This window comes from Cryptomeria japonica, chromosome 4 (assembly GCF_030272615.1).
Source record: "Cryptomeria japonica chromosome 4, Sugi_1.0, whole genome shotgun sequence".
Classification (NCBI taxonomy): Eukaryota; Viridiplantae; Streptophyta; class Pinopsida; order Cupressales; family Cupressaceae; genus Cryptomeria; species Cryptomeria japonica.
In genome coordinates, this window is record NC_081408.1 from 276,576,273 (window position 1) to 276,586,071 (window position 9,799).

The following is a 9,799-nucleotide window of genomic DNA, read 5'->3' on the forward strand; positions in this document are numbered from 1 at the left end:
AGAAGTTTTGGAGATAGCCCAGAGAAGATTTCGGCATATTGAGGATGTGAGCGAAGATGAAGGAGTAGAAGCCCCAACAGAATAAGTGAACCTACCGACAATTGATCCATATGAAGAAAGGTTTTAAAGGGTTTTGAGTAGGCTGAACACTAAACCTCAGTTTACCCCACCAGAATATGATGGGAAGTTAGACTCGAATGAATTGATGGATTGGATCTTGGAGATGGAGAAGTGTTTTGATTTTGAAAACACTGCAGAAGAGAGGAAGGTGAAGTATGCATGTACCTGGTTGAAAGGTCATGCATCTCTTTGGTGGGAGCATTTGCAAGTTTATAGATAGAGAAGAGGTAAAGAAAAGATTAAGACATGGGATAAGATGATTGCTAAGTTGAAATCAAAGTTTGTCTCGATAAATTATCAAGTGGATTTGTTCTGTAAATTGTAGAATCTGAGACAAAAGGAATCTAGTGTGAAGGAGTACACTGAAGCATTTTACAAATTGAACATCAGATCCATACATGTTGATGATAAATTTGAACATATTGCAAGATATTTGAATGGATTGCGGATGTCTATAAAAGATGAACTCATTATGATCAAATTGGAGAGTGTTGAAGAGGCTTACCAGTATGCCCTGAAGGCTGAAGAGAAATTGAACAAAAGACATGAGTAGAGACAAAAATGTAGAGGTGGAAGGTTTACCAGAGAAATATTTCAAGGAGTAAGAGGAACCAATATAGATCAGAATAGGGACAAGGAAGTAAGAAAATAAGGTAATTCATACCAAAAGGATGATAGAAATTTCTACGGAAGGAGAGAACCAAATGGTTATTAGAATGAGAACTTTGGAAGACAAGACAAGATGACATTTAGATGAACCTACTTTAAATGTGGAGGAGAAGGACATCGTTCATTTGAATGTAAGAAGACACAGGCTATCAGAAGAGAAACAATGGTGGAAGAAAACCCCACCGAATCAGACAATAAATTAGAAGATGGAGAATTGTTGATGATGAGGAGAGCTTTGTGTCATACCAGAGGAGATGTGATAAATCAATGATGAACAGTTAGTACCAAACCAGTACTGAGAGGGGGGGTGAATTAGTACTAATAAAAACACTTTCCCTTGAACTGGTTTGACTGAGAACCTGCACTTTGACTGGCAAACAATAACACTAGTCTGAAACAGATTACTACTAGTTAAACACAGTGAAAGACATAAACTGGTAACTCAACTTTCCACACAATATAACATCTTATTTCCACTTCACCCATATTCATACACTAGCAATACTTTAACAGATGTGTAAAGACTTATAGGTTCAACATGCTTTACTGCTTAACAAAGAATAACAAATCATCATATGAAAAGCATCACACATAACACACATATTTTTCATGTTGAAACCCAACTGGGAAAAACCATGGTGGCGATGAATACCCACAAGCTATTCTTTGAACCCTTTTGAAGTATGCTATGTTAGGAGCCTAGTCTGGTTAAAGACTTTACAATAGGTTATGTTAGGAACCGATCCTGCTAGGGATCACTCGGTTAAGGGATGGCTAACATACCTGGTTAAGGGTTAAACCTGATTAAAGGTTACCTTGTTAGAGGACTTTTAGAACTCAATGATTTTGAGTCACCCTGTTAAAGGATTTACAGAAAGCTAGTTAAAGCTACCCTATTAAGGGATTTTCCAGCTGTTGAAGTGGTTAGAGGTCAACAGGTATTACAATGATCTGGTAACAACACTCAATGCCAATGCAGATCTGCTTCAGTTTCTTCCTTCTGCACTCACACTCTGTAGGTATCTATTATCATATCTGGTTTGGCAAGAATCATGTATCTTTGCACTTAGATACACACACAACAATTGCCAACAACCTCAACATGAAAAACAACATCGACATTATAGAAAATAGATAGGTCGGTAGCATAAACCAAAACCCTAAATATTTAGGTTAAGCAATTTAGTCGGTTCAACCCTGACCATTGAACACTTTGCTTTGAATACAATGGTCTTGAACAGATCTCAAGATGTTCTCCATTGTTCGTTCTTCACCGCATCTTGGAGGCAATAACCCATCACACGTTCTCCAGCATTTGCAAAGACTTCACACATTCCCGAGGTAGATAGGATCAATCTCCTTCATGCAAGATCCTTCATGCGCAAAGAGTTGACGTGGCAACACAATCTATTCTTCATTACAATGATAGCACAACACACAATGTCATCAGTTGAATCACATAGGCATAGAACACTTCAACCAGAAATCCTGAAGCTAAGACTACCAACCGGTAGTCATACCATATGAAACCTTGATACAAAACATTCTATATATCGATTCACATTCCAACATATCGGTTCTCTTGGACAAACATACCACTTCACTTGTTCACATATACCGGTTCACATTTTCACATTTATCAGTTCACATTTAAACATACTGGTTCACTTGGAAAAACATACCGCTTCACTTTTTCATATATATCGGTTCTCTTGCAAGTGCTTACTTCAATATACCGGTTCACTCTTCATCATATTGACATCAATGACAACATACTCGACACATATGCCAACAATCTTCCCCTTTGGCATTGATGGCAATATACAAAGATATCTCTAAGATTTACATCTTCTCCCCCAATACTACAAATATCTTCTCCGCTTCACATCTTCTCCCCCTTTGACAACAATGCCAAAGTGAAGGCATAAACATCTATGATCTACTATGTTGCTCCCCCTAAGGAGTAGCATCCTTCAACACACCGATCCTGAGAAAAATATATCAATGTAAGTCCTGACTAATGTGGAGCATGCACCTTTAGTTCACCTCTTGAAGGGGAAGCACTCCTAATTCACCTCTCAAATAGGTAAAAGTAGCCTTTGGTAGAGGCTTGGTGAATATGTCTGCTAACTACTCCTTACTGGAAACATGTTCCAGTACAAATTCTTTGTTCTGAACCTTTTCCCTTAAGAAATGATACTTAAGCTCAAAGTGCTTGGTTCTAGAATGTAAAACCGGATTCTTGGAGATGTTAATCACACTTGTGTTGTCACAAAATATACTTAGCGGTTCAGATATAGGAACTTTGAATCCATTTAATACATGCTTCACCCAAATTGTCTAGGTGCAATTCATAAATGTTGCAACATACTCCGCTTTAGTTGTAGATTGAGAGATACAACTCTATTTCTTACTCATCCATGAGACTAGTCTTCCACCAAGAAAGAATGCACCACTAGTTGTTCTCTTCTGGTCATCCACATTACCAACCCAGTTAGCATTCGTAAACACTTTCAGGTTAAAATCATTACTGTATGGATACCATAATCCATAGTCAATAGTTCCCTTCAGATATCTCAGAATCTACTTGACTGCTACCAAGTGGGATTCTCTTGGGATTTTCTAGAACTGTGTAGCAATGCCCACTACATGTGCAATGTCTGGTCTTCTATGTACTACATAGTGCAATTTACCAATCATTGATCGGTATTCCTTCTCATTTACTAACCCTGAGTCATCCTCTTTGGATAATTTACAACCGGTCACCATCGTTGTATGAACCGGTTTGTTGTCTTCCATGCCAAAGGTCTTCAACACCTCTTTGACATATTTGGACTGAGTGATAAAGATTCCATCTTTCATTTGTTGAATATGTAGTCCAATGAAGAACTTAATCTCCCCTATAAGTGACATCTCAAACTCCTTTTTCATCTCATCTACAAAATCATGACTCATCTTGTCATCTCCAAAGATTATGTCATCAACAAATACCTCACAGATCAAAATCTCATCTCCTTCTAACTTCAAGTAGATATTACTATCCTCACTTGTTCTCTCAAATCCAATCTTCACAAGATGGGAGTGCAAGCATTCATACCATGCTCTAGGTGCCTGCTTTAGTCCATACAAGGCCTTATGTAGCCTACACACCATGTCACTATCTTTTGATAGGGAAAACCCATCCGGTTGCTCTATATACACCTCCTCTTCTAGTATTCCATTCAGAATTGCAAACTTTACATCCATTTGATATACCTTGAATCCCTTGAATGTTGCATATGCAAGAAGCATACGAACTCCTTCCAATCTGGCTACTGGAGCAAAGGTTTCTTTGTAGTCTTCTCCTTCTTCTTGGGCATATCCTTAACACATCAATCTGGCTTTGTTTCTAACCACTAAGCCATCTTCATTCAACTTATTTCTAAAAACCCATTTGGTGCCAATGACATTTTTATGCTCTGGTCTAGGTACCAAAGACCATGTACCATTCTTTTCTATCTGGTCAAGTTCCTCTTCCATCACCTTGATCCAATCTTCATCTTTATGTGCCTCTCTGAATATTTTAGGCTCATATTCAGAGATCATGCAAGAGTTTTCTCTGGTCTTTCTTCTTGTAAGAATTCCTGCATCCTTGTCTCCTATGATCTGCTTTGGATCATGATTTAGCTTTACATACCTAGGAATGAACTTAGTTGTTTCCTCTTTCTTTTCTTCTTCATCCTCATCTTCATCAGCATCAACATCCACCAATGTAGGAGCACTATTACTAGTGCTTGGCTATTTTGCAACCGGTTCCAAGAAGGTTTCCACTAGTTCATCTCCTACTTGCTCACTGTCAGTTTCCTCAAATTTCTCAGAGGTTTCATCAATTCTAACATTGATTCTTTCAACAATTCTCTGAGTCCTATTGTTGAAACATTTGAAAGCTTTACTTCTTGTGGAATACCCTAGGAATATTCCCTCATCACATTTAGCATCAAACTTGCTCTGATGTTCACTCCTCTTGATATATTATTTACTACCAAACACTCTGAAGTAGCTTAGCACTGGTGTCTTACTGGTCCAATACTCATAAGGTATTTTTTCCTTACACTTTTTCATGAGTACCCGGTCCATTGTGTAGACTGCAGTGCTCATTTCTTCTCTCCAAAAGGTGTGAGCAAGCTTTCCTTGGATCAACATAGTTCTAGCTACTTCAACCACAATTTGGTTGTTTCTCTCTGCTAGGCCATTCTATTGTGGAGTCCAAGGGGCAGATAGTTTCCTCTTGATGTCATTCTCTTTATAGTATTGGTTGAATTCACTGGAAGTGAATTGATCGATTCTTAAGCACTTAATCCTCTTACCACTTTCTTTTTCTACAAGTGCTCAGAAGGCTTTGAACTTTCCAAAATCTTCAGATTTGTCCTTGAAGAATGTGACCCATATCATTCTTGAGAAATCATTAGTAAGAATTATAAAATACCTATCTCCCTGCACACTACTAGTTTTCATAGGACCACACAAATCAGTATGCACAAGATCAAGTAAATTGTTTGCAGTGAAAGGTTTACCTTTGAAGGTTGAGGAAGACATTTTCCCCAGTTTACACTCTCTGCACAAAGGATTTTCCAGTTTTCTCAGCATAGGCAATCCTCTAACTACCTTGATCTTACTGGCCTTCACAATATTGTCAAAGTTTACATGGAAAAGTCTCCTATGCCATATCCAGCTATCCTCAAACTTAGCCATAAGACATGTACTGGCATTAGCATTTAGCTGAAATAGGTTACCTTTGGTCTGCATATCAGTAGCCTTCAGTTCACCACTCTTTCCTTTGATTTTACACACTCCATTTTTGAATTCCAGAGTGAGTTCATTATCATTCAATTGAGAAACACTCAAAAGGTTGTGCCTTAGACCTTCTACCCAATACACATTGTCAGCACTGCTTCTTCCATTCAGAGAGATGGACCCTCTTCCTTTTACCATACATGGTGCATCATTACCAAAATGAACCACAACACCATCATACTCTTCCAGAGAAAGAAACTTACTCCGGTCACCAGTCATATGGTGAGAATAGCCACTGTCAATAATCCACTCATTGGAATTATCAAATCGGGAGACAAGAGCCTTCTTGTCTGATACATCTTCCTTGACTGCTACTATAAAGCGGAAAAATCGAACCCTAGTCGTTCTCCCCTCCCCAACTCCAAGGAGAGAGAAGGGAGAGTCACTAGGGTTGATGGTTTTCACTTAGGGGAGACTTTACATTCAAAAGAGGGGTTGAAACCCACAAGATCCAATCCCATGCAATGCAAGATTGGATTCTATATGAGTTTCAAGGGTTAAGACATCAAGGATACCCTCTTTTGTAAAGAATGTAGATAGAAAGATTGAACTAGGAATGCATGTAAAGTAGGAAAGATTCACTTCTAAATAGAGATAGGGATATGGGATGAAGCTGCGGACCTAGAATTAGTAGTAAAATGTTGAGACGGTGCTATTCTACAAATTTGAGCAAAAGTTGACAGGACGATGGCGCCCGGCGTGCACACGGTCCTCCAAAAAATCCGCGAAACGAAGGGGGATCTATTCGTCTCTGCACAAGGATTCCAGATCTTCAATTACAGGCACGTACCTGCAACCTACACATAGAAAAGAGAGGACGATTGGGGGGTTAGGGATGAGGGGTTTGCCTTTAGGTCAAACCCCAGTTTTCGAATTAACCAAGAAATGAGAATGCTATAAATGTAAATGTTTGTAATGTAAACAAGTACTGATACCTTGTTGTAAGAATGTTTGTATTCTTACATGCGAAGGTGTAATGTATGTAGTATGTTGTATTGTTGTATGTGATCTCCTCTTCAATGGTTGAATCCTTGTCTTGAATGCAACACTTAGCCTTGAATGGAGACTTAGAATGCTTAATTGCTTGAAGGAATGCTTGAATGCTTGAATGTTTGAATATCGTTTCCGCGTCTTGCTCTTGCTTATTTCCTTTTTTTTGACCTCCCCAAATGGGAGAGGAAATGTAGTTTATATACTTGTCAATTAGGGTTGATAGACTAATTTTCTCGACCTTGGGCTGACCAGGAAACAATATTTTCCAATTTGCAAACTTAAAGACCCGAAGCCCCAAAAGAGACCGGGCCCAAAATAGGGCCAGGGACCAGGGCGCTGGGCGCCATGGTCCTAGGGGACTAGGGCACTGGGCACCCTAGTCTTGAAGGACCAGGGCACTGGGCGCCATGGTCCCACCTCCCGGGACAACAGGGTGCAAGGAGGATCAGGCCAGGGTGCTGAAAAATGCAGTTTTTGGTGTCATAAGTAAGTTTCGGGGTCTCCATTCAGGTTCAGTGTTGCGCCGCCATCGTGAAGACCCAAATGTAGTTGAAATTGCAAGTGTCACAATTTTAGGATGCTACATTTAGCCCCCACTTTAGCGGGAGTATAAGCGTATGCTCATACTTCTGGTAAAGTACAAGGAAACAACATTGAAAAACTTTCACAATGTCAAGGAGGCAAGATACACCAAGCCCCTAGTGGACTAAGGATCTTACGACTTTGATTGACAGAGTAAAAGGGAAGATCACAAGGGAGAACCATGACTATCAGTAGTAAGGTTCCCTCACTATGAGTCATGTAAGAAAGATATCAAAAATTTTCAAGGCAAAGCTAAATTTGTCAAAAATTTTCAATTATCTTGAAAAGATATGAATAGGATGTATGCCCCCCTACGTTAAAGAGATCGCACACGCCTCACCGGGGGTGATTGCTTTAAGGTAGTGATACATATAAGAGGTGAGAAAGGAGCATGTTATCACAAGGATTTAGCCCCCAAGTGTGAGATAAGCCCAAGGATAATAGACACAAAACACAAAGCACAAGGTGACTTCGCTTTCCTTGGGGTCAGTATGCTGTATGATAATTCATGTATATCATATGTATGTATGCATAATTGTTCTTCATTCCCCAATCAAGGAAGGTCACCTAGAAGAAGGGAACACATGTGTCTTTTGAGTCAACATGAGAGAGACCAAAAGAGATCTCAATGTTTTGCATCATCCTCAAGTAGACAGCACTAAGGACAACAAATAGAAGAATGAGAATAACACATAGAAGAAGTAACAAAAGAGATCAAGAGAGGAGGAGAGAGTCTGCTATGCTAATGAAACTATTCTAGCACGTCATCTACCCCCTGATCTTGCTGATCAATATTTCGGGAAGGTAGGAAACATGCTAGAGGAGGAACATCCAACACAGCAGATGGAGCTATCACAAGATCCAAACAAGGGCTATGTTCATACCCCAAGCCACGGTGTTCTTGTCTAGGAGCTAGGATAAGTGCTTTAGAAAATTCGTTAGATAGATGGTTATCAACATCAACATATTCATATTCACTATCAAAATGAACAGGAGTAACATTTTCATCATGAATAACATTTTCATCTATATCATCATCAAGATTTATAAAAATAGGATCTTTAACTCGCACAGGATCAAGGCCATCATGCACCTTATGTTTAGGAGATTTCGGCTCAATCGTCGGCCAAGGAGAAAATGGAATAATATTAGTTGAAGGTGCTTTTGGGGATTGCAAAGTTTGAGAAGCAACTGCCTGAGCTCTAAGATGATGCTTTCGTCAACGTTCACATGCAGAATGATTTCGTCTAGTCTTTGTAGGAAGTTGCGAAGATTGAGGAGGAGGAATATTCTCATCCTTATCACTTGGGTGTTTAGGTTGTGGTCTCTTAGGTTGAATAATAGGAGAAGAGGAAGGTCTCTTCTCTCCATAAGAGGAAGGAGGAGGAACTGCTCCATACAAAGGAGGAATATTCAGTTTAGGAAGGAGACCAAGTCCATCATGACGAGGAGGGATAGGTCTACTTTTAGGAAGTTTATTAGTCATAGGCATAGTCACATTCATAGGGATGGGTTGGGAATCTTCTTGAGGAAAGACATTAGTTTTATCTTTCAAAGGAAGAACTTCCTTCTCAAGAATGATAGGAATGTCAAGTTTGGGTGTTCTAGGTTCACTTAGAGATAAGATCATATCTTTTTTCCACTTTTGATAAGATTTAAAAAGATGATCACTTCGCGGAGGAAGAGATTGGAATTGTTTAGGCCAAAAGTAATCAATAGGAACACTAGAAGTTCTTTTAGCTGGTTTAAAGAGACTATGATTGACAGTAACAACTTCACCATTATGGGGAAATTTCAAAACACTTGTGAATAGGAGAAGCAATAGCTTTCATGGAAGATAGCCAAGGATAGCCTAGCTTCACATGAAATTGTTCGCATGATGGAATAATAGCAAAGTCCACATCAAGGTATTTGTTATGGACCTCAATAGGTAATGTAATAGAACCAATTGCAGGAGAAGAAAATGCATCAAATAGTTTCACAACCACATTTGTTTCATCATAGATCATTTGATTCAATTGCAAAGTAAAAAGAAATTCTTCAGTAATGATATTAACCATACAAGAAGGATCAATAAGCACTCCACGGCAAGGTATATTCTTGACTTTTGCAACTATATATAAAGGACCATCAGGTGCCCTGATAGTTTCACTGGAATCAAATGTGATGGAAAGTTCTTTAGGGATTTTCTGCTGCTCTACAAAGTTAATCACATTCGGAGTCTTAGACACAAGATCATCAGGTGAGACAGAGGAATCATTAGTATCAATCGCATTAGAGGTATGAGAAGGTAATGGATCAGTAAAAATTTGAAGATTTTGGTTAGGAGGAGCTATAGATGTGTTGCCTTTATCATTCACTCCAGAAACAGAAATAGTATTATTATCAATCAAATCTTGAATTTTACCCTTTAAAGCAAAACATTTTTCAGTATCATGCCCAGGATGACGATGAAATTGACAAAAAGATTTGTTATCAAAATAGGGTGAATTAATCTTTGCAGGATCTATTTGCCTTATAGGAGGAAGAGTAAGCACATTTTGTTCCAATAACTTATTCATAATACTATGCAATGATTCATTCAAAGGAGTGAACTTTCTTT